Genomic DNA, 23,012 nt, shown 5'->3' on the forward strand with positions numbered 1-23,012 from the left:
GCTAGGTTGCATTCTGCTGATTAGATATAACCAGGAACAACATTTACCTTCATGTATTTTCTAAATGTTGAATAAATTGGCTTAAATCAAATTAAACTCACTTTAGAGATAATTGTTTCAGAGAAAGTCTTGTACCCTAACATAAAATAGGTAGTTTGACATGTTGACTTCTCTACCTAAAATTCTCCAAAATTTGACTAATAGAATATTCTCGTCCCTGGCTGGGATTGAACCACCAACATTCCAGTTAACAGCCGAACGCGCTAACCAATTGCACCACAGAGACCCTATATGAGACATAAACAAACAACAGCTAAGAAACATTGATCTGGAAAGTTTCCTTGCCAAAGTTTATAAAGTCTCTAATCTGGACAGTTATTTTAGGATTTTTCATTAATTAAAAGGAACACATTGCCATGTTCTTGTGATGAATCAACCCTTCTTGAGTTCTAAGCACTTCCATGAGCAGCAGAGTGGCGCAGCAGAAGCGTGCTGGGCCCATAACCTAGAGGTCGATGGATCGAAACCATCCTGTGCTATTTCATTTATCAAATCTAAAATTGGGATTGGTATTTTGACTTTTTTGGTCTTTGCTTATAGTAGAAAATCCATTATCATCTTAACTCATTTTAATCGTATTTTGACAGAAGTGCTGTAGCAAAAAATCCACATAATGTCTTTAATTTACCCTATTACTTCTATGGTTATTGAGAAAAACAAACTACATTGACTCCAGAAGAGCAAATCAGGTGATCTAACAAGTAATTTATCAAAATCATCTTTCCAGCTTACACTTTGGTGATGCAATAAGACAATGATTTTGTAAGAAAAATCTTCACACTTCAAAAAGTTTTTCTTAATTCCTTACCTTTGTACTGATAAGATAACACCTGGTTTTAACATAACACAGGCTTCCACTTAAAAATGCTGCTAGGTTGCATTCTGCTGATTAGATATCACCAGGAACAACATTAACCTTCAGGTATTTTCTAAATGTTGAATAAATTGGCTTAAATCAAATTAAACTCACTTTAGAGATAATTGTTTCAGAGAAAGTCTTGAACCCTACCATAAAATAGGTAGTTTGACATGTTGACTTCTCTACCTAAAAATCCCCAAAATTTGACGAATAGAAGATTTTCATCCCTTGGTGGGATTGAACCACCAATATTCCAATTAACAGCCGAACGTGCTAACCAATTGTGCCACAGAGACCCTATATGAGACATAAACAAACAACAGATAAGAAACATTGATCTGGAAAGTTTCCTTGCCAAAGTTTATAAAGTCTCTAATCTGGACAGTTATTTTAGGATTTTTCATTAATTAAAAGGAACACATTGCCATGTTCTTGTGATGAATCAACCCTTCTTGAGTTCTAAGCACTTCCATGAGCAGCAGAGTGGCGCAGCGGAAGCATGCTGGGCCCATAACCCAGAGGTCGTTGGATCGAAACCATCCTCTGCAATGTGCTATTTTCATTTATCAAATCTAAAATTGGGATTGCTATTTTGACTTTTTTGGTCTTTGCTTATAGTGGAAAATCCATTATCATCTTAACTCATTTAAATCGTATTTTGACAGAAGTGCTGTAGCAAAAAATCCACATAATGTCTTTACTTTACCCTATTACTTCTATGGTTATTGAGAAAAACAAACTACATTGACTCCAGAAGAGCAAATCAGGTGTTCAAACAAGTAATTTATCAAAATCATCTTTCCAGCTTAAACTTTGGTGATGCAATAAGACAATGATTTTGTAAGAAAAATCTTCAAACTTCATAAAGTTTTTCTTAATTCCTTACCTTTGTACTGATAAGATAACACCTGGTTATAACATAACACAGGCTTTCACTTAAAAATGCTGCTAGGTTGCATTCTGCTGATTAGATATCACCAGGAACAACATTAACCTTCAGGTATTTTCTAATTGTTGAATAAATTGGCTTAAATTAAATTAAACTCACTTTAGAGATAATTGTTTCAGAGAAAGTCTTGAAAACTACCATAAAATAGGTAGTTAGACATGTTGACTTCTCTACCTAAAATTCCCCAAAATTTGACTAATAGAAGATTCTCGTCCCTGGGTGGGATTGAACCACCAACCTTCCAATTAACAGCCGAACGCACTAACCAATTGCGCCAAAGAGACCCTATGTGAGACATAAACTAACAACAGCTAAGAAACATTGATCTGGAAAGTTTCCTTGCCAAAGTTTATAAAGTCTCTAATCTGGACAGTTATTTTTGGATTTTTCGCTAATTAAAAGGAACACATTGCCATGTTCTTGTGATGAATCAACCCTTCTTGAGTTCTAAGCATTTCCATAAGCAGCAGAGTGGCGCAGCGGAAGCGTGCTGGGCCCATAACCTAGAGGTCGATGGATCGAAACCATCCTCTGCTATGTGCTATTTTCATTTATCAAATCTAAAATTGGGATTGCAATTTGACTTTTTTGGTCTCTGATTATAGTAGAAAATCCATTATCATCTTAACTCATTTAATTCGTATTTTGACAGAAGTGCTGTAGCAAAAAATCCACATAATGTCTTTACTTTACCCTATTACTTCTATGGTTATTGAGAAAAACAAACTACATTGACTCCAGAAGAGCAAATCAGGTGATCTAACAAGTAATTTATCAAAATCATCTTTCCAGCTTACACTTTGGTGATGCAATAAGACAATGATTTTGTAAGAAAAATCTTCAAACTTCAAAAAGTTTTTCTTAATTCCTTACCTTTGTACTGATAAGATAACACCTGGTTTTAACATAACACAGGCTTCCACTTAAAAATGCTGCTAGGTTGCATTCTGCTGATTAGATATCACCAGGAACAACATTAACCTTCAGGTATTTTCTAATTGTTGAATAAATAGGCTTAAATCAAATTAAACTCACTTTAGAGATAATTGTTTCAGAGAAAGTCTTGAACCCTACCATAAAATAGGTAGTTAGACATGTTGACTTCTCTACCTAAAATTCCCCAAAATTTGACTAATAGAAGATTCTCGTCCCTGGGTGGGATTGAACCACCAACCTTCCAGTTAACAGCCGAACGCGCTAACCAATTGCGCCACAGAGACCCCATTCGAGATATAAACTAACAACAGCTAAGAAACATTGATCTGGAAAGTTTCCTTGCCAAAGTTTATAAAGTCTCTAATCTGGACAGTTATTTTAGGATTTTTCGATAATTAAAAGGAACACATTGCCATGTTCTTGTGATGAATCAACCCTTCTTGAGTTCTAAGCATTTCCATGAGCAGCAGAGTGGCGCAGCGGAAGCGTGCTGGGCCCATAACCCAGAGGTTGAAGGATCGAAACCATCCTCTGCTATGTGCTATTTTCATTTATCAAATCTAAAATTGGGATTGCTATTTTGCCTTTTTTGGTCTTTGCTTATAGTAGAAAATCCATTATCATCTTAACTCATTTAATTCGTATTTTGACAGAAGTGCTGTAGCAAAAAATCCACATAATGTCTTTACTTTACCCTATTACTTCTATGGTTATTGAGAAAAACAAACTACATTGACTCCAGAAGAGCAAATCAGGTGATCTAACAAGTAATTTATCAAAATCATCTTTCCAGCTTACACTTTGGTGATGCAATAAGACAATGATTTTGTAAGAAAAATCTTCACACTTCAAAAAGTTTTTCTTAATTCCTTACCTTTGTACTGATAAGATAACACCTGGTTATAACATAACACAGGCTTTCACTTAAAAATGCTGCTAGGTTGCATTCTGCTGATTAGATATAACCAGGAACAACATTTACCTTCATTTATTTTCTAAATGTTGAATAAATTGGCTTAAATTAAATTAAACTCACTTTAGAGATAATTGTTTCAGAGAAAGTCTTGAACCCTAACATAAAATAGGTAGTTTGACATGTTGACTTCTCTACCTGAAATTCCCCAAAATTTGACTAATAGAATATTCTCGTCCCTGGGTGGGATTGAACCACCAACATTCCAGTTAACAGCTGAACGCGCTAACCAATTGCACCACAGAGACCCTGTATGAGACATAAACAAACAACAGCTAAGAAACATTGATCTGGAAAGTTTCCTTGCCAAAGTTTATAAAGTCTCTAATCTGGACAGTTATTTTAGGATTTTTCTTTAATTAAAAGGAACACATTGCCATGTTCTTGTGATGAATCAACCCTTCTTGAGTTCTAAGCACTTCCATGAGCAGCAGAGTGGCGCAGCAGAAGCGTGCTGGGCCCATAACCCAGAGGTCGATGGATCGAAACCATCCTCTGCTATGTGCTATTTTCATTTATCAAATCTAAAATTGGGATTGGTATTTTGACTTTTTTGGTCTTTGCTTATAGTAGAAAATCCATTATCATCTTAACTCATTTTAATCGTATTTTGACAGAAGTGCTGTAGCAAAAAATCCACATAATGTCTTTACTTTACCCTATTACTTCTATGGTTATTGAGAAAAACAAACTACATTGACTCCAGAAGAGCAAATCAGGTGTTCTAACAAGTAATTTATCAAAATCAACTTTCCAGCTTACACTTTGGTGATGCAAAAAGATAATGATTTTGTAAGAAAAATCTTCAAACCTCAAATAGTTTTTCTTAATTCCTTACCTTTGTACTGATAAGATAACACCTGGTTTTAACATAACACAGGCTTCCACTTAAAAATGCTGCTAGGTTGCATTCTGCTGATTAGATATCACCAGGAACAACATTAACCTTCAGGTATTTTCTAAATGTTGAATAAATTGGCTTAAATCAAATTTAGCTCACTTTAGAGATAATTGTTTCAGAGAAAGTCTTGAACCCTACCATAAAATAGGTAGTTTGACATGTTGACTTCTCTACCTAAAATTCCCCAAAATTTGACTAATAGAAGATTCTCGTCCCTGGGTGGGATTGAACCACCAACCTTCCGGTTAACAGCCGAACGCGCTAACCAATTGCGCCACAGAGACCCTTTTTGAGACATAAACTAACAACAGCTAAGAAACATTGATCTGGAAAGTTTCCTTGCCAAAGTTTATAAAGTCTCTAATCTGGACAGTTATTTTAGGATTTTTCGATAATTAAAAGGAACACATTGCCATGTTCTTGTGATGAATCAACCCTTCTTGAGTTCTAAGCATTTCCATGAGCAGCAGAGTGGCGCAGCGGAAGCGTGCTGGGCCCATAACCCAGAGGTCGATGGATCGAAACCATCCTCTGCTATGTGCTATTTTCATTTATCAAATCTAAAATTGGGATTGCTATTTTGACTTTTTTGGTCTTTGCTTATAGTAGAAAATCCATTATCATCTTAACTCATTTAATTCGTATTTTGACAGAAGTGCTGTAGCAAAAAATCCACATAATGTCTTTACTTTACCCTATTACTTCTATGGTTATTGAGAAAAACAAACTACATTGACTCCAGAAGAGCAAATCAGGTGATCTAACAAGTAATTTATCAAAATCATCTTTCCAGCTTACACTTTGGTGATGCAATAAGACAATGATTTTGTAAGAAAAATCTTCACACTTCAAAAAGTTTTTCTTAATTCCTTACCTTTGTACTGATAAGATAACACCTGGTTATAACATAACACAGGCTTTCACTTAAAAATGCTGCTAGGTTGCATTCTGCTGATTAGATATCACCAGGAACAACATTAACCTTCAGGTATTTTCTAATTGTTGAATAAATTGGCTTAAATCAAATTAAACTCACTTTAGAGATAATTGTTTCAGAGAAAGTCTTGAACCCTACCATAAAATAGGTAGTTAGACATGTTGACTTCTCTACCTAAAATTCCCCAAAATTTGACTAATAGAAGATTCTCGTCCCTGGGTGGGATTGAACCACCAACCTTCCGGTTAACAGCCGAACGCGCTAACCAATTGCGCCACAGAGACCCTATGTGAGACATAAACTAACAACAGCTAAGAAACATTGATCTGGAAAGTTTCCTTGCCAAAGTTTATAAAGTCTCTAATCTGGACAGTTATTTTAGGATTTTTCGTTAATTAAAAGGAACACATTGCCATGTTCTTGTGATGAATCAACCCTTCTTGAGTTCTAAGCACTTCCATGAGCAGCAGAGTGGTGCAGCAGAAGCGTGCTGGGCACATAACCCAGAGGTCGATGGATCGAAACCATTCTCTGCTATGTGCTATTTCATTTATCAAATCTAAAATTGGGATTGCTATTTTGACTTTTTTGGTCTTTGCTTATAGTAGGAAATCCATTATCATCTTAACTCATTTAAATCGTATTTTGACAGAAGTGCTGTAGCAAAAAATCCACATAATGTCTTTACTTTAACCTATTACTTCTATGGTTATTGAGAAAAACAAACTACATTGACTCCAGAAGAGCAAATCAGGTGTTCTATCAAGTAATTTATCAAAATCATCTTTCCAGCTTACACTTTGGTGATGCAATAAGACAATGATTTTGTAAGAAAAATCTTCACACTTCAAAAAGTTTTTCTTAATTCCTTACCTTTGTACTGATAAGATAACACCTGGTTATAACATAACAAAGGCTTCCACTTAAAAATGCTGCTAGGTTGCATTCTGCTGATTAGATATAACCAGGAACAACATTTACCTTCATGTATTTTCTAAATGTTGAATAAATTGGCTTAAATCAAATTAAACTCACTTTAGAGATAATTGTTTCAGAGAAAGTCTTGTACCCTAACATAAAATAGGTAGTTTGACATGTTGACTTCTCTACCTAAAATTCTCCAAAATTTGACTAATAGAATATTCTCGTCCCTGGGTGGGATTGAACCACCAACATTCCAGTTAACAGCCGAACGCGCTAACCAATTGCACCACAGAGACCCTATATGAGACATAAACAAACAACAGCTAAGAAACATTGATCTGGAAAGTTTCCTTGCCAAAGTTTATAAAGTCTCTAATCTGGACAGTTATTTTAGGATTTTTCGTTAATTAAAAGGAACACATTGCCATGTTCTTGTGATGAATCAACCCTTCTTGAGTTCTAAGCACTTCCATGAGCAGCAGAGTGGCGCAGCAGAAGCGTGCTGGGCCCATAACCCAGAGGTCGATGGATCGAAACCATCCTGTGCTATTTCATTTATCAAATCTAAAATTGGGATTGGTATTTTGACTTTTTTGGTCTTTGCTTATAGTAGAAAATCCATTATCATCTTAACTCATTTAAATCGTATTTTGACAGAAGTGCTGTAGCAAAAAATCCACATAATGTCTTTAATTTACCCTATTACTTCTATGGTTATTGAGAAAAACAAACTACATTGACTCCAGAAGAGCAAATCAGGTGATCTAACAAGTAATTTATCAAAATCATCTTTCCAGCTTACACTTTGGTGATGCAATAAGACAATGATTTTGTAAGAAAAATCTTCACACTTCAAAAAGTTTTTCTTAATTCCTTACCTTTGTACTGATAAGATAACACCTGGTTTTAACATAACACAGGCTTCCACTTAAAAATGCTGCTAGGTTGCATTCTGCTGATTAGATATCACCAGGAACAACATTAACCTTCAGGTATTTTCTAAATGTTGAATAAATTGGCTTAAATCAAATTAAACTCACTTTAGAGATAATTGTTTCAGAGAAAGTCTTGAACCCTACCATAAAATAGGTAGTTTGACATGTTGACTTCTCTACCTAAAAATCCCCAAAATTTGACGAATAGAAGATTTTCATCCCTTGGTGGGATTGAACCACCAATATTCCAATTAACAGCCGAACGTGCTAACCAATTGTGCCACAGAGACCCTATATGAGACATAAACAAACAACAGCTAAGAAACATTGATCTGGAAAGTTTCCTTGCCAAAGTTTATAAAGTCTCTAATCTGGACAGTTATTTTAGGATTTTTCATTAATTAAAAGGAACACATTGCCATGTTCTTGTGATGAATCAACCCTTCTTGAGTTCTAAGCACTTCCATGAGCAGCAGAGTGGCGCAGCGGAAGCGTGCTGGGCCCATAACCCAGAGGTCGTTGGATCGAAACCATCCTGTGCTATTTTCATTTATCAAATCTAAAATTGGGATTGCTATTTTGACTTTTTTGGTCTTTGCTTATAGTAGAAAATCCATTATCATCTTAACTCATTTAAATCGTATTTTGACAGAAGTGCTGTAGCAAAAAATCCACATAATGTCTTTACTTTACCCTATTACTTCTATGGTTATTGAGAAAAACAAACTACATTGACTCCAGAAGAGCAAATCAGGTGATCTAACAAGTAATTTATCAAAATCATCTTTCCAGCTTACACTTTGGTGATGCAATAAGACAATGATTTTGTAAGAAAAATCTTCACACTTCAAAAAGTTTTTCTTAATTCCTTACCTTTGTACTGATAAGATAACACCTGGTTATAACATAACACAGGCTTTCACTTAAAAATGCTGCTAGGTTGCATTCTGCTGATTAGATATAACCAGGTACAACATTTACCTTCATTTATTTTCTAAATGTTGAATAAATTGGCTTAAATTAAATTAAACTCACTTTAGAGATAATTGTTTCAGAGAAAGTCTTGAACCCTAACATAAAATAGGTAGTTTGACATGTTGACTTCTCTACCTGAAATTCCCCAAAATTTGACTAATAGAATATACTCGTCCCTGGGTAGGATTGAACCACCAACATTCCAGTTAACAGCTGAACGCGCTAACCAATTGCACCACAGAGACCCTGTATGAGACATAAACAAACAACAGCTAAGAAACATTGATCTGGAAAGTTTCCTTGCCAAAGTTTATAAAGTCTCTAATCTGGACAGTTATTTTAGGATTTTTCGTTAATTAAAAGGAACACATTGCCATGTTCTTGTGATGAATCAACCCTTCTTGAGTTCTAAGCACTTCCATGAGCAGCAGAGTGGCGCAGCAGAAACGTGCTGGGCCCATAACCCAGAGGTCGATGGATCGAAACCATCCTCTGCTATGTGTTATTTTCATTTATCAAATCTAAAATTGGGATTGGTATTTTGACTTTTTTGGTCTTTGCTTATAGTAGAAAATCCATTATCATCTTAACTCATTTTAATCGTATTTTGACAGAAGTGCTGTAGCAAAAAATCCACATAATGTCTTTACTTTACCCTATTACTTCTATGGTTATTGAGAAAAACAAACTACATTGACTCCAGAAGAGCAAATCAGGTGTTCTAACAAGTAATTTATCAAAATCATCTTTCCAGCTTACACTTTGGTGATGCAAAAAGATAATGATTTTGTAAGAAAAATCTTCAAACCTCAAAAAGTTTTTCTTAATTCCTTACCTTTGTACTGATAAGATAACACCTGGTTTTAACATAACACAGGCTTCCACTTAAAAATGCTGCTAAGTTGCATTCTGCTGATTAGATATCACCAGGTACAACATTAACTTCAGGTATTTTCTAAATGTTGAATAAATTGGCTTAAATCAAATTAAACTCACTTTAGAGATAATTGTTTCAGAGAAAGTCTTGAACCCTAACATAAAATAGGTAGTTTGACATGTTGACTTCTCTACCTGAAATTCCCCAAAATTTGACTAATAGAATATACTCGTCCCTGGGTGGGATTGAACCACCAACATTCCAGTTAACAGCTGAACGCGCTAACCAATTGCACCACAGAGACCCTGTATGAGACATAAACAAACAACAGCTAAGAAACATTGATCTGGAAAGTTTCCTTGCCAAAGTTTATAAAGTCTCTAATCTGGACAGTTATTTTAGGATTTTTCGTTAATTAAAAGGAACACATTGCCATGTTCTTGTGATGAATCAACCCTTCTTGAGTTCTAAGCACTTCCATGAGCAGCAGAGTGGCGCAGCAGAAACGTGCTGGGCCCATAACCCAGAGGTCGATGGATCGAAACCATCCTCTGCTATGTGCTATTTTCATTTATCAAATCTAAAATTGGGATTGGTATTTTGACTTTTTTGGTCTTTGCTTATAGTAGAAAATCCATTATCATCTTAACTCATTTTAATCGTATTTTGACAGAAGTGCTGTAGCAAAAAATCCACATAATGTCTTTACTTTACCCTATTACTTCTATGGTTATTGAGAAAAACAAACTACATTGACTCCAGAAGAGCAAATCAGGTGTTCTAACAAGTAATTTATCAAAATCATCTTTCCAGCTTACACTTTGGTGATGCAAAAAGATAATGATTTTGTAAGAAAAATCTTCAAACCTCAAAAAGTTTTTCTTAATTCCTTACCTTTGTACTGATAAGATAACACCTGGTTTTAACATAACACAGGCTTCCACTTAAAAATGCTGCTAAATTGCATTCTGCTGATTAGATATCACCAGGAACAACATTAACCTTCAGGTATTTTCTAAATGTTGAATAAATTGGCTTAAATCAAATTAAACTCACTTTAGAGATAATTGTTTCAGAGAAAGTCTTGAACCCTAACATAAAATAGGTAGTTAGACATGTTGACTTCTCTACCTAAAATTCCCCAAAATTTGACTAATAGAAGATTCTCGTCCCTGGGTGGGATTGAACCACCAACCTTCCAGTTAACAGCCGAACGCGCTAACCAATTGCACCACAGAGACCCCATTCGAGATATAAACTAACAACAGCTAAGAAACATTGATCTGGAAAGTTTCCTTGCCAAAGTTTATAAAGTCTCTAATCTGGACAGTTATTTTAGGATTTTTCGATAATTAAAAGGAACACATTGCCATGTTCTTGTGATGAATCAACCCTTCTTGAGTTCTAAGCATTTCCATGAGCAGCAGAGTGGCGCAGCGGAAGCGTGCTGGGCCCATAACCCAGAGGTCGAAGGATCGAAACCATCCTCTGCTATGTGCTATTTTCATTTATCAAATCTAAAATTGGGATTGCTATTTTGACTTTTTTGGTCTTTGCTTATAGTAGAAAATCCATTATCATCTTAACTCATTTAATTCGTATTTTGACAGAAGTGCTGTAGCAAAAAATCCACATAATGTCTTTACTTTACCCTATTACTTCTATGGTTATTGAGAAAAACAAACTACATTGACTCCAGAAGAGCAAATCAGGTGATCTAACAAGTAATTTATCAAAATCATCTTTCCAGCTTACACTTTGGTGATGCAATAAGACAATGATTTTGTAAGAAAAATCTTCACACTTCAAAAAGTTTTTCTTAATTCCTTACCTTTGTACTGATAAGATAACACCTGGTTATAACATAACACAGGCTTTCACTTAAAAATGCTGCTAGGTTGCATTCTGCTGATTAGATATAACCAGGAACAACATTTACCTTCATTTATTTTCTAAATGTTGAATAAATTGGCTTAAATTAAATTAAACTCACTTTAGAGATAATTGTTTCAGAGAAAGTCTTGAACCCTAACATAAAATAGGTAGTTTGACATGTTGACTTCTCTACCTGAAATTCCCCAAAATTTGACTAATAGAATATTCTCGTCCCTGGGTGGGATTGAACCACCAACATTCCAGTTAACAGCTGAACGCGCTAACCAATTGCACCACAGAGACCCTGTATGAGACATAAACAAACAACAGCTAAGAAACATTGATCTGGAAAGTTTCCTTGCCAAAGTTTATAAAGTCTCTAATCTGGACAGTTATTTTAGGATTTTTCGTTAATTAAAAGGAACACATTGCCATGTTCTTGTGATGAATCAACCCTTCTTGAGTTCTAAGCACTTCCATGAGCAGCAGAGTGGCGCAGCAGAAGCGTGCAGGGCCCATAACCCAGAGGTCGATGGATCGAAACCATCCTCTGCTATGTGCTATTTTCATTTATCAAATCTAAAATTGGGATTGGTATTTTGACTTTTTTGGTCTTTGCTTATAGTAGAAAATCCATTATCATCTTAACTCATTTAATTCGTATTTTGACAGAAGTGCTGTAGCAAAAAATCCACATAATGTCTTTACTTTACCCTATTACTTCTATGGTTATTGAGAAAAACAAACTACATTGACTCCAGAAGAGCAAATCAGGTGATCTAACAAGTAATTTATCAAAATCATCTTTCCAGCTTACACTTTGGTGATGCAATAAGACAATGATTTTGTAAGAAAAATCTTCACACTTCAAAAAGTTTTTCTTAATTCCTTACCTTTGTACTGATAAGATAACACCTGGTTATAACATAACACAGGCTTTCACTTAAAAATGCTGCTAGGTTGCATTCTGCTGATTAGATATCACCAGGAACAACATTAACCTTCAGGTATTTTCTAATTGTTGAATAAATTGGCTTAAATCAAATTAAACTCACTTTAGAGATAATTGTTTCAGAGAAAGTCTTGAACCCTACCATAAAATAGGTAGTTAGACATGTTGACTTCTCTACCTAAAATTCCCCAAAATTTGACTAATAGAAGATTCTCGTCCCTGGGTGGGATTGAACCACCAACCTTCCGGTTAACAGCCGAACGCGCTAACCAATTGCGCCACAGAGACCCTATGTGAGACATAAACTAACAACAGCTAAGAAACATTGATCTGGAAAGTTTCCTTGCCAAAGTTTATAAAGTCTCTAATCTGGACAGTTATTTTAGGATTTTTCGTTAATTAAAAGGAACACATTGCCATGTTCTTGTGATGAATCAACCCTTCTTGAGTTCTAAGCACTTCCATGAGCAGCAGAGTGGTGCAGCAGAAGCGTGCTGGGCACATAACCCAGAGGTCGATGGATCGAAACCATCCTCTGCTATGTGCTATTTCATTTATCAAATCTAAAATTGGGATTGCTATTTTGACTTTTTTGGTCTTTGCTTATAGTAGAAAATCCATTATCATCTTAACTCATTTAAATCGTATTTTGACAGAAGTGCTGTAGCAAAAAATCCACATAATGTCTTTACTTTAACCTATTACTTCTATGGTTATTGAGAAAAACAAACTACATTGACTCCAGAAGAGCAAATCAGGTGTTCTATCAAGTAATTTATCAAAATCATCTTTCCAGCTTACACTTTGGTGATGCAATAAGACAATGATTTTGTAAGAAAAATCTTCACACTTCAAAAAGTTTTTCTTAATTCCTTACCTTTGTACTGATAAGATAACACCTGGTTATAACATAACAAAGGCTTCCACTTAAAAATGCTGCTAGGTTGCATTCTGCTGATTAGATATAACCAGGAACAACATTTACCTTCATGTATTTTCTAAATGTTGAATAAATTGGCTTAAATCAAATTAAACTCACTTTAGAGATAATTGTTTCAGAGAAAGTCTTGTACCCTAACATAAAATAGGTAGTTTGACATGTTGACTTCTCTACCTAAAATTCTCCAAAATTTGACTAATAGAATATTCTCGTCCCTGGGTGGGATTGAACCACCAACATTCCAGTTAACAGCCGAACGCGCTAACCAATTGCACCACAGAGACCCTATATGAGACATAAACAAACAACAGCTAAGAAACATTGATCTGGAAAGTTTCCTTGCCAAAGTTTATAAAGTCTCTAATCTGGACAGTTATTTTAGGATTTTTCGTTAATTAAAAGGAACACATTGCCATGTTCTTGTGATGAATCAACCCTTCTTGAGTTCTAAGCACTTCCATGAGCAGCAGAGTGGCGCAGCAGAAGCGTGCTGGGCCCATAACCCAGAGGTCGATGGATCGAAACCATCCTGTGCTATTTCATTTATCAAATCTAAAATTGGGATTGGTATTTTGACTTTTTTGGTCTTTGCTTATAGTAGAAAATCCATTATCATCTTAACTCATTTAAATCGTATTTTGACAGAAGTGCTGTAGCAAAAAATCCACATAATGTCTTTAATTTACCCTATTACTTCTATGGTTATTGAGAAAAACAAACTACATTGACTCCAGAAGAGCAAATCAGGTGATCTAACAAGTAATTTATCAAAATCATCTTTCCAGCTTACACTTTGGTGATGCAATAAGACAATGATTTTGTAAGAAAAATCTTCACACTTCAAAAAGTTTTTCTTAATTCCTTACCTTTGTACTGATAAGATAACACCTGGTTTTAACATAACACAGGCTTCCACTTAAAAATGCTGCTAGGTTGCATTCTGCTGATTAGATATCACCAGGAACAACATTAACCTTCAGGTATTTTCTAAATGTTGAATAAATTGGCTTAAATCAAATTAAACTCACTTTAGAGATAATTGTTTCAGAGAAAGTCTTGAACCCTACCATAAAATAGGTAGTTTGACATGTTGACTTCTCTACCTAAAAATCCCCAAAATTTGACGAATAGAAGATTTTCATCCCTTGGTGGGATTGAACCACCAATATTCCAATTAACAGCCGAACGTGCTAACCAATTGTGCCACAGAGACCCTATATGAGACATAAACAAACAACAGCTAAGAAACATTGATCTGGAAAGTTTCCTTGCCAAAGTTTATAAAGTCTCTAATCTGGACAGTTATTTTAGGATTTTTCATTAATTAAAAGGAACACATTGCCATGTTCTTGTGATGAATCAACCCTTCTTGAGTTCTAAGCACTTCCATGAGCAGCAGAGTGGCGCAGCGGAAGCGTGCTGGGCCCATAACCCAGAGGTCGTTGGACCGAAACCATCCTGTGCTATTTTCATTTATCAAATCTAAAATTGGGATTGCTATTTTGACTTTTTTGGTCTTTGCTTATAGTAGAAAATCCATTATCATCTTAACTCATTTAAATCGTATTTTGACAGAAGTGCTGTAGCAAAAAATCCACATAATGTCTTTACTTTACCCTATTACTTCTATGGTTATTGAGAAAAACAAACTACATTGACTCCAGAAGAGCAAATCAGGTGATCTAACAAGTAATTTATCAAAATCATCTTTCCAGCTTACACTTTGGTGATGCAATAAGACAATGATTTTGTAAGAAAAATCTTCACACTTCAAAAAGTTTTTCTTAATTCCTTACCTTTGTACTGATAAGATAACACCTGGTTATAACATAACACAGGCTTTCACTTAAAAATGCTGCTAGGTTGCATTCTGCTGATTAGATATAACCAGGTACAACATTTACCTTCATTTATTTTCTAAATGTTGAATAAATTGGCTTAAATTAAATTAAACTCACTTTAGAGATAATTGTTTCAGAGAAAGTCTTGAACCCTAACATAAAATAGGTAGTTTGACATGTTGACTTCTCTACCTGAAATTCCCCAAAATTTGACTAATAGAATATACTCGTCCCTGGGTGGGATTGAACCACCAACATTCCAGTTAACAGCTGAACGCGCTAACCAATTGCACCACAGAGACCCTGTATGAGACATAAACAAACAACAGCTAAGAAACATTGATCTGGAAAGTTTCCTTGCCAAAGTTTATAAAGTCTCTAATCTGGACAGTTATTTTAGGATTTTTCGTTAATTAAAAGGAACACATTGCCATGTTCTTGTGATGAATCAACCCTTCTTGAGTTCTAAGCACTTCCATGAGCAGCAGAGTGGCGCAGCAGAAACGTGCTGGGCCCATAACCCAGAGGTCGATGGATCGAAACCATCCTCTGCTATGTGTTATTTTCATTTATCAAATCTAAAATTGGGATTGGTATTTTGACTTTTTTGGTCTTTGCTTATAGTAGAAAATCCATTATCATCTTAACTCATTTTAATCGTATTTTGACAGAAGTGCTGTAGCAAAAAATCCACATAATGTCTTTACTTTACCCTATTACTTCTATGGTTATTGAGAAAAACAAACTACATTGACTCCAGAAGAGCAAATCAGGTGTTCTAACAAGTAATTTATCAAAATCATCTTTCCAGCTTACACTTTGGTGATGCAAAAAGATAATGATTTTGTAAGAAAAATCTTCAAACCTCAAAAAGTTTTTCTTAATTCCTTACCTTTGTACTGATAAGATAACACCTGGTTTTAACATAACACAGGCTTCCACTTAAAAATGCTGCTAAGTTGCATTCTGCTGATTAGATATCACCAGGTACAACATTAACCTTCAGGTATTTTCTAAATGTTGAATAAATTGGCTTAAATCAAATTAAACTCACTTTAGAGATAATTGTTTCAGAGAAAGTCTTGAACCCTAACATAAAATAGGTAGTTTGACATGTTGACTTCTCTACCTGAAATTCCCCAAAATTTGACTAATAGAATATACTCGTCCCTGGGTGGGATTGAACCACCAACATTCCAGTTAACAGCTGAACGCGCTAACCAATTGCACCACAGAGACCCTGTATGAGACATAAACAAACAACAGCTAAGAAACATTGATCTGGAAAGTTTCCTTGCCAAAGTTTATAAAGTCTCTAATCTGGACAGTTATTTTAGGATTTTTCGTTAATTAAAAGGAACACATTGCCATGTTCTTGTGATGAATCAACCCTTCTTGAGTTCTAAGCACTTCCATGAGCAGCAGAGTGGCGCAGCAGAAACGTGCTGGGCCCATAACCCAGAGGTCGATGGATCGAAACCATCCTCTGCTATGTGCTATTTTCATTTATCAAATCTAAAATTGGGATTGCTATTTTGACTTTTTTGGTCTTTGCTTATAGTAGAAAATCCATTATCATCTTAACTCATTTTAATCGTATTTTGACAGAAGTGCTGTAGCAAAAAATCCACATAATGTCTTTACTTTACCCTATTACTTCTATGGTTATTGAGAAAAACAAACTACATTGACTCCAGAAGAGCAAATCAGGTGTTCTAACAAGTAATTTATCAAAATCATCTTTCCAGCTTACACTTTGGTGATGCAAAAAGATAATGATTTTGTAAGAAAAATCTTCAAACCTCAAAAAGTTTTTCTTAATTCCTTACCTTTGTACTGATAAGATAACACCTGGTTTTAACATAACACAGGCTTCCACTTAAAAATGCTGCTAAGTTGCATTCTGCTGATTAGATATCACCAGGAACAACATTAACCTTCAGGTATTTTCTAAATGTTGAATAAATTGGCTTAAATCAAATTAAACTCACTTTAGAGATAATTGTTTCAGAGAAAGTCTTGAACCCTACCATAAAATAGGTAGTTAGACATGTTGACTTCTCTACCTAAAATTCCCCAAAATTTGACTAATAGAAGATTCTCGTCCCTGGGTGGGATTGAACCACCAACCTTCCAGTTAACAGCCGAACGCGCTAACCAATTGCGCCACAGAGACCCCATTCGAGATATAAACTAACAACAGCTAAGAAACATTGATCTGGAAAGTTTCCTTGCCAAAGTTTATAAAGTCTCTAATCTGGACAGTTATTTTAGGATTTTTCGATAATTAAAAGGAACACATTGCCATGTTCTTGTGATGAATCAACCCTTCTTGAGTTCTAAGCATTTCCATGAGCAGCAGAGTGGCGCAGCGGAAGCGTGCTGGGCCCATAACCCAGAGGTCGAAGGATCGAAACCATCCTCTGCTATGTGCTATTTTCATTTATCAAATCTAAAATTGGGATTGCTATTTTGACTTTTTTGGTCTTTGCTTATAGTAGAAAATCCATTATCATCTTAACTCATTTAATTCGTATTTTGACAGAAGTGCTGTAGCAAAAAATCCACATAATGTCTTTACTTTACCCTATTACTTCTATGGTTATTGAGAAAAACAAACTACATTGACTCCAGAAGAGCAAATCAGGTGATCTAACAAGTAATTTATCAAAATCATCTTTCCAGCTTACACTTTGGTGATGCAATAAGACAATGATTTTGTAAGAAAAATCTTCACACTTCAAAAAGTTTTTCTTAATTCCTTACCTTTGTACTGATAAGATAACACCTGGTTATAACATAACACAGGCTTTCACTTAAAAATGCTGCTAGGTTGCATTCTGCTGATTAGATATAACCAGGAACAACATTTACCTTCATTTATTTTCTAAATGTTGAATAAATTGGCTTAAATTAAATTAAACTCACTTTAGAGATAATTGTTTCAGAGAAAGTCTTGAACCCTAACATAAAATAGGTAGTTTGACATGTTGACTTCTCTACCTGAAATTCCCCAAAATTTGACTAATAGAATATTCTCATCCCTGGGTGGGATTGAACCACCAACATTCCAGTTAACAGCTGAACGCGCTAACCAATTGCGCCACAGAGACCCTTTTTGAGACATAAACTAACAACAGCTAAGAAACATTGATCTGGAAAGTTTCCTTGCCAAAGTTTATAAAGTCTCTAATCTGGACAGTTATTTTAGGATTTTTCGATAATTAAAAGGAACACATTGCCATGTTCTTGTGATGAATCAACCCTTCTTGAGTTCTAAGCATTTCCATGAGCAGCAGAGTGGCGCAGCGGAAGCGTGCTGGGCCCATAACCCAGAGGTCGATGGATCGAAACCATCCTCTGCTATGTGCTATTTTCATTTATCAAATCTAAAATTGGGATTGCTATTTTGACTTTTTTGGTCTTTGCTTATAGTAGAAAATCCATTATCATCTTAACTCATTTAATTCGTATTTTGACAGAAGTGCTGTAGCAAAAAATCCACATAATGTCTTTACTTTACCCTATTACTTCTATGGTTATTGAGAAAAACAAACTACATTGACTCCAGAAGAGCAAATCAGGTGATCTAACAAGTAATTTATCAAAATCATCTTTCCAGCTTACACTTTGGTGATGCAATAAGACAATGATTTTGTAAGAAAAATCTTCACACTTCAAAAAGTTTTTCTTAATTCCTTACCTTTGTACTGATAAGATAACACCTGGTTATAACATAACACAGGCTTTCACTTAAAAATGCTGCTAGGTTGCATTCTGCTGATTAGATATCACCAGGAACAACATTAACCTTCAGGTATTTTCTAATTGTTGAATAAATTGGCTTAAATCAAATTAAACTCACTTTAGAGATAATTCTTTCAGAGAAAGTCTTGAACCCTACCATAAAATAGGTAGTTAGACATGTTGACTTCTCTACCTAAAATTCCCCAAAATTTGACTAATAGAAGATTCTCGTCCCTGGGTGGGATTGAACCACCAACCTTCCGGTTAACAGCCGAACGCGCTAACCAATTGCCCACAGAGACCCTATGTGAGACATAAACTAACAACAGCTAAGAAACATTGATCTGGAAAGTTTCCTTGCCAAAGTTTATAAAGTCTCTAATCTGGACAGTTATTTTAGGATTTTTCGTTAATTAAAAGGAACACATTGCCATGTTCTTGTGATGAATCAACCCTTCTTGAGTTCTAAGCACTTCCATGAGCAGCAGAGTGGTGCAGCAGAAGCGTGCTGGGCACATAACCCAGAGGTCGATGGATCGAAACCATCCTCTGCTATGTGCTATTTCATTTATCAAATCTAAAATTGGGATTGCTATTTTGACTTTTTTGGTCTTTGCTTATAGTAGAAAATCCATTATCATCTTAACTCATTTAAATCGTATTTTGACAGAAGTGCTGTAGCAAAAAATCCACATAATGTCTTTACTTTAACCTATTACTTCTATGGTTATTGAGAAAAACAAACTACATTGACTCCAGAAGAGCAAATCAGGTGTTCTATCAAGTAATTTATCAAAATCATCTTTCCAGCTTACACTTTGGTGATGCAATAAGACAATGATTTTGTAAGAAAAATCTTCACACTTCAAAAAGTTTTTCTTAATTCCTTACCTTTGTACTGATAAGATAACACCTGGTTATAACATAACAAAGGCTTCCACTTAAAAATGCTGCTAGGTTGCATTCTGCTGATTAGATATAACCAGGAACAACATTTACCTTCATGTATTTTCTAAATGTTGAATAAATTGGCTTAAATCAAATTAAACTCACTTTAGAGATAATTGTTTCAGAGAAAGTCTTGTACCCTAACATAAAATAGGTAGTTTGACATGTTGACTTCTCTACCTAAAATTCTCCAAAATTTGACTAATAGAATATTCTCGTCCTTGGGTGGGATTGAACCACCAACATTCCAGTTAACAGCCGAACGCGCTAACCAATTGCACCACAGAGACCCTATATGAGACATAAACAAACAACAGCTAAGAAACATTGATCTGGAAAGTTTCCTTGCCAAAGTTTATAAAGTCTCTAATCTGGACAGTTATTTTAGGATTTTTCGTTAATTAAAAGGAACACATTGCCATGTTCTTGTGATGAATCAACCCTTCTTGAGTTCTAAGCACTTCAATGAGCAGCAGAGTGGCGCAGCAGAAGCGTGCTGGGCCCATAACCCAGAGGTCGATGGATCGAAACCATCCTGTGCTATTTCATTTATCTAATCTAAAATTGGGATTGGTATTTTGACTTTTTTGGTCTTTGCTTATAGTAGAAAATCCATTATCATCTTAACTCATTTAAATCGTATTTTGACAGAAGTGCTGTAGCAAAAAATCCACATAATGTCTTTAATTTACCCTATTACTTCTATGGTTATTGAGAAAAACAAACTACATTGACTCCAGAAGAGCAAATCAGGTGATCTAACAAGTAATTTATCAAAATCATCTTTCCAGCTTACACTTTGGTGATGCAATAAGACAATGATTTTGTAAGAAAAATCTTCACACTTCAAAAAGTTTTTCTTAATTCCTTACCTTTGTACTGATAAGATAACACCTGGTTTTAACATAACACAGGCTTCCACTTAAAAATGCTGCTAGGTTGCATTCTGCTGATTAGATATCACCAGGAACAACATTAACCTTCAGGTATTTTCTAAATGTTGAATAAATTGGCTTAAATCAAATTAAACTCACTTTAGAGATAATTGTTTCAGAGAAAGTCTTGAACCCTACCATAAAATAGGTAGTTTGACATGTTGACTTCTCTACCTAAAAATCCCCAAAATTTGACGAATAGAAGATTTTCATCCCTTGGTGGGATTGAACCACCAATATTCCAATTAACAGCCGAACGTGCTAACCAATTGTGCCACAGAGACCCTATATGAGACATAAACAAACAACAGCTAAGAAACATTGATCTGGAAAGTTTCCTTGCCAAAGTTTATAAAGTCTCTAATCTGGACAGTTATTTTAGGATTTTTCATTAATTAAAAGGAACACATTGCCATGTTCTTGTGATGAATCAACCCTTCTTGAGTTCTAAGCACTTCCATGAGCAGCAGAGTGGCGCAGCGGAAGCGTGCTGGGCCCATAACCCAGAGGTCGTTGGATCGAAACCATCCTGTGCTATTTTCATTTATCAAATCTAAAATTGGGATTGCTATTTTGACTTTTTTGGTCTTTGCTTATAGTAGAAAATCCATTATCATCTTAACTCATTTAAATCGTATTTTGACAGAAGTGCTGTAGCAAAAAATCCACATAATGTCTTTACTTTACCCTATTACTTCTATGGTTATTGAGAAAAACAAACTACATTGACTCCAGAAGAGCAAATCAGGTGATCTAACAAGTAATTTATCAAAATCATCTTTCCAGCTTACACTTTGGTGATGCAATAAGACAATGATTTTGTAAGAAAAATCTTCACACTTCAAAAAGTTTTTCTTAATTCCTTACCTTTGTACTGATAAGATAACACCTGGTTATAACATAACACAGGCTTTCACTTAAAAATGCTGCTAGGTTGCATTCTGCTGATTAGATATAACCAGGTACAACATTTACCTTCATTTATTTTCTAAATGTTGAATAAATTGGCTTAAATCAAATTAAACTCACTTTAGAGATAATTGTTTCAGAGAAAGTCTTGAACCCTAACATAAAATAGGTAGTTTGACATGTTGACTTCTCTACCTGAAATTCCCCAAAATTTGACTAATAGAATATACTCGTCCCTGGGTGGGATTGAACCACCAACATTCCAGTTAACAGCTGAACGCGCTAACCAATTGCACCACAGAGACCCTGTATGAGACATAAACAAACAACAGCTAAGAAACATTGATCTGGAAAGTTTCCTTGCCAAAGTTTATAAAGTCTCTAATCTGGACAGTTATTTTAGGATTTTTCGTTAATTAAAAGGAACACATTGCCATGTTCTTGTGATGAATCAACCCTTCTTGAGTTCTAAGCACTTCCATGAGCAGCAGAGTGGCGCAGCAGAAACGTGCTGGGCCCATAACCCAGAGGTCGATGGATCGAAACCATCCTCTGCTATGTGTTATTTTCATTTATCAAATCTAAAATTGGGATTGGTATTTTGACTTTTTTGGTCTTTGCTTATAGTAGAAAATCCATTATCATCTTAACTCATTTTAATCGTATTTTGACAGAAGTGCTGTAGCAAAAAATCCACATAATGTCTTTACTTTACCCTATTACTTCTATGGTTATTGAGAAAAACAAACTACATTGACTCCAGAAGAGCAAATCAGGTGTTCTAACAAGTAATTTATCAAAATCATCTTTCCAGCTTACACTTTGGTGATGCAAAAAGATAATGATTTTGTAAGAAAAATCTTCAAACCTCAAAAAGTTTTTCTTAATTCCTTACCTTTGTACTGATAAGATAACACCTGGTTTTAACATAACACAGGCTTCCACTTAAAAATGCTGCTAAGTTGCATTCTGCTGATTAGATATCACCAGGTACAACATTAACCTTCAGGTATTTTCTAAATGTTGAATAAATTGGCTTAAATCAAATTAAACTCACTTTAGAGATAATTGTTTCAGAGAAAGTCTTGAACCCTAACATAAAATAGGTAGTTTGACATGTTGACTTCTCTACCTGAAATTCCCCAAAATTTGACTAATAGAATATACTCGTCCCTGGGTGGGATTGGACCACCAACATTCCAGTTAACAGCTGAACGCGCTAACCAATTGCACCACAGAGACCCTGTATGAGACATAAACAAACAACAGCTAAGAAACATTGATCTGGAAAGTTTCCTTGCCAAAGTTTATAAAGTCTCTAATCTGGACAGTTATTTTAGGATTTTTCGTTAATTAAAAGGAACACATTGCCATGTTCTTGTGATGAATCAACCCTTCTTGAGTTCTAAGCACTTCCATGAGCAGCAGAGTGGCGCAGCAGAGTGGCGCAGCAGAAACGTGCTGGGCCCATAACCCAGAGGTCGATGGATCGAAACCATCCTCTGCTATGTGCTATTTTCATTTATCAAATCTAAAATT

General features: G+C 35.1%; 5 non-coding genes across 5 annotated transcripts; all 5 read right to left on the bottom strand.

The window, feature by feature from the left end:
- Positions 1–3,014: 3,014 nt before the first annotated feature.
- On the bottom strand, positions 3,015–3,088 carry TRNAN-GUU (transfer RNA asparagine (anticodon GUU)). Its single transcript has one exon. It is a non-coding gene; the product is annotated as a tRNA-Asn (tRNA).
- Positions 3,089–4,888: 1,800 nt separating this feature from the next.
- TRNAN-GUU (transfer RNA asparagine (anticodon GUU)) lies at positions 4,889–4,962 on the bottom strand. The gene has a single exon. It is a non-coding gene; the product is annotated as a tRNA-Asn (tRNA).
- Positions 4,963–5,825: 863 nt separating this feature from the next.
- Positions 5,826–5,899, bottom strand: TRNAN-GUU (transfer RNA asparagine (anticodon GUU)). The gene has a single exon. It is a non-coding gene; the product is annotated as a tRNA-Asn (tRNA).
- A 6,468-nt stretch (positions 5,900–12,367) lies between these two features.
- TRNAN-GUU (transfer RNA asparagine (anticodon GUU)) lies at positions 12,368–12,441 on the bottom strand. The gene has a single exon. It is a non-coding gene; the product is annotated as a tRNA-Asn (tRNA).
- Positions 12,442–17,036: 4,595 nt separating this feature from the next.
- Positions 17,037–17,110, bottom strand: TRNAN-GUU (transfer RNA asparagine (anticodon GUU)). The gene has a single exon. It is a non-coding gene; the product is annotated as a tRNA-Asn (tRNA).
- Positions 17,111–23,012: the final 5,902 nt, after the last annotated feature.

The sequence above is a fragment of the Taudactylus pleione genome, unplaced genomic scaffold, assembly GCF_031769625.1.
Source record: "Taudactylus pleione unplaced genomic scaffold, aTauple2 ptg000134l, whole genome shotgun sequence".
Classification (NCBI taxonomy): domain Eukaryota; kingdom Metazoa; phylum Chordata; class Amphibia; order Anura; family Myobatrachidae; genus Taudactylus; species Taudactylus pleione.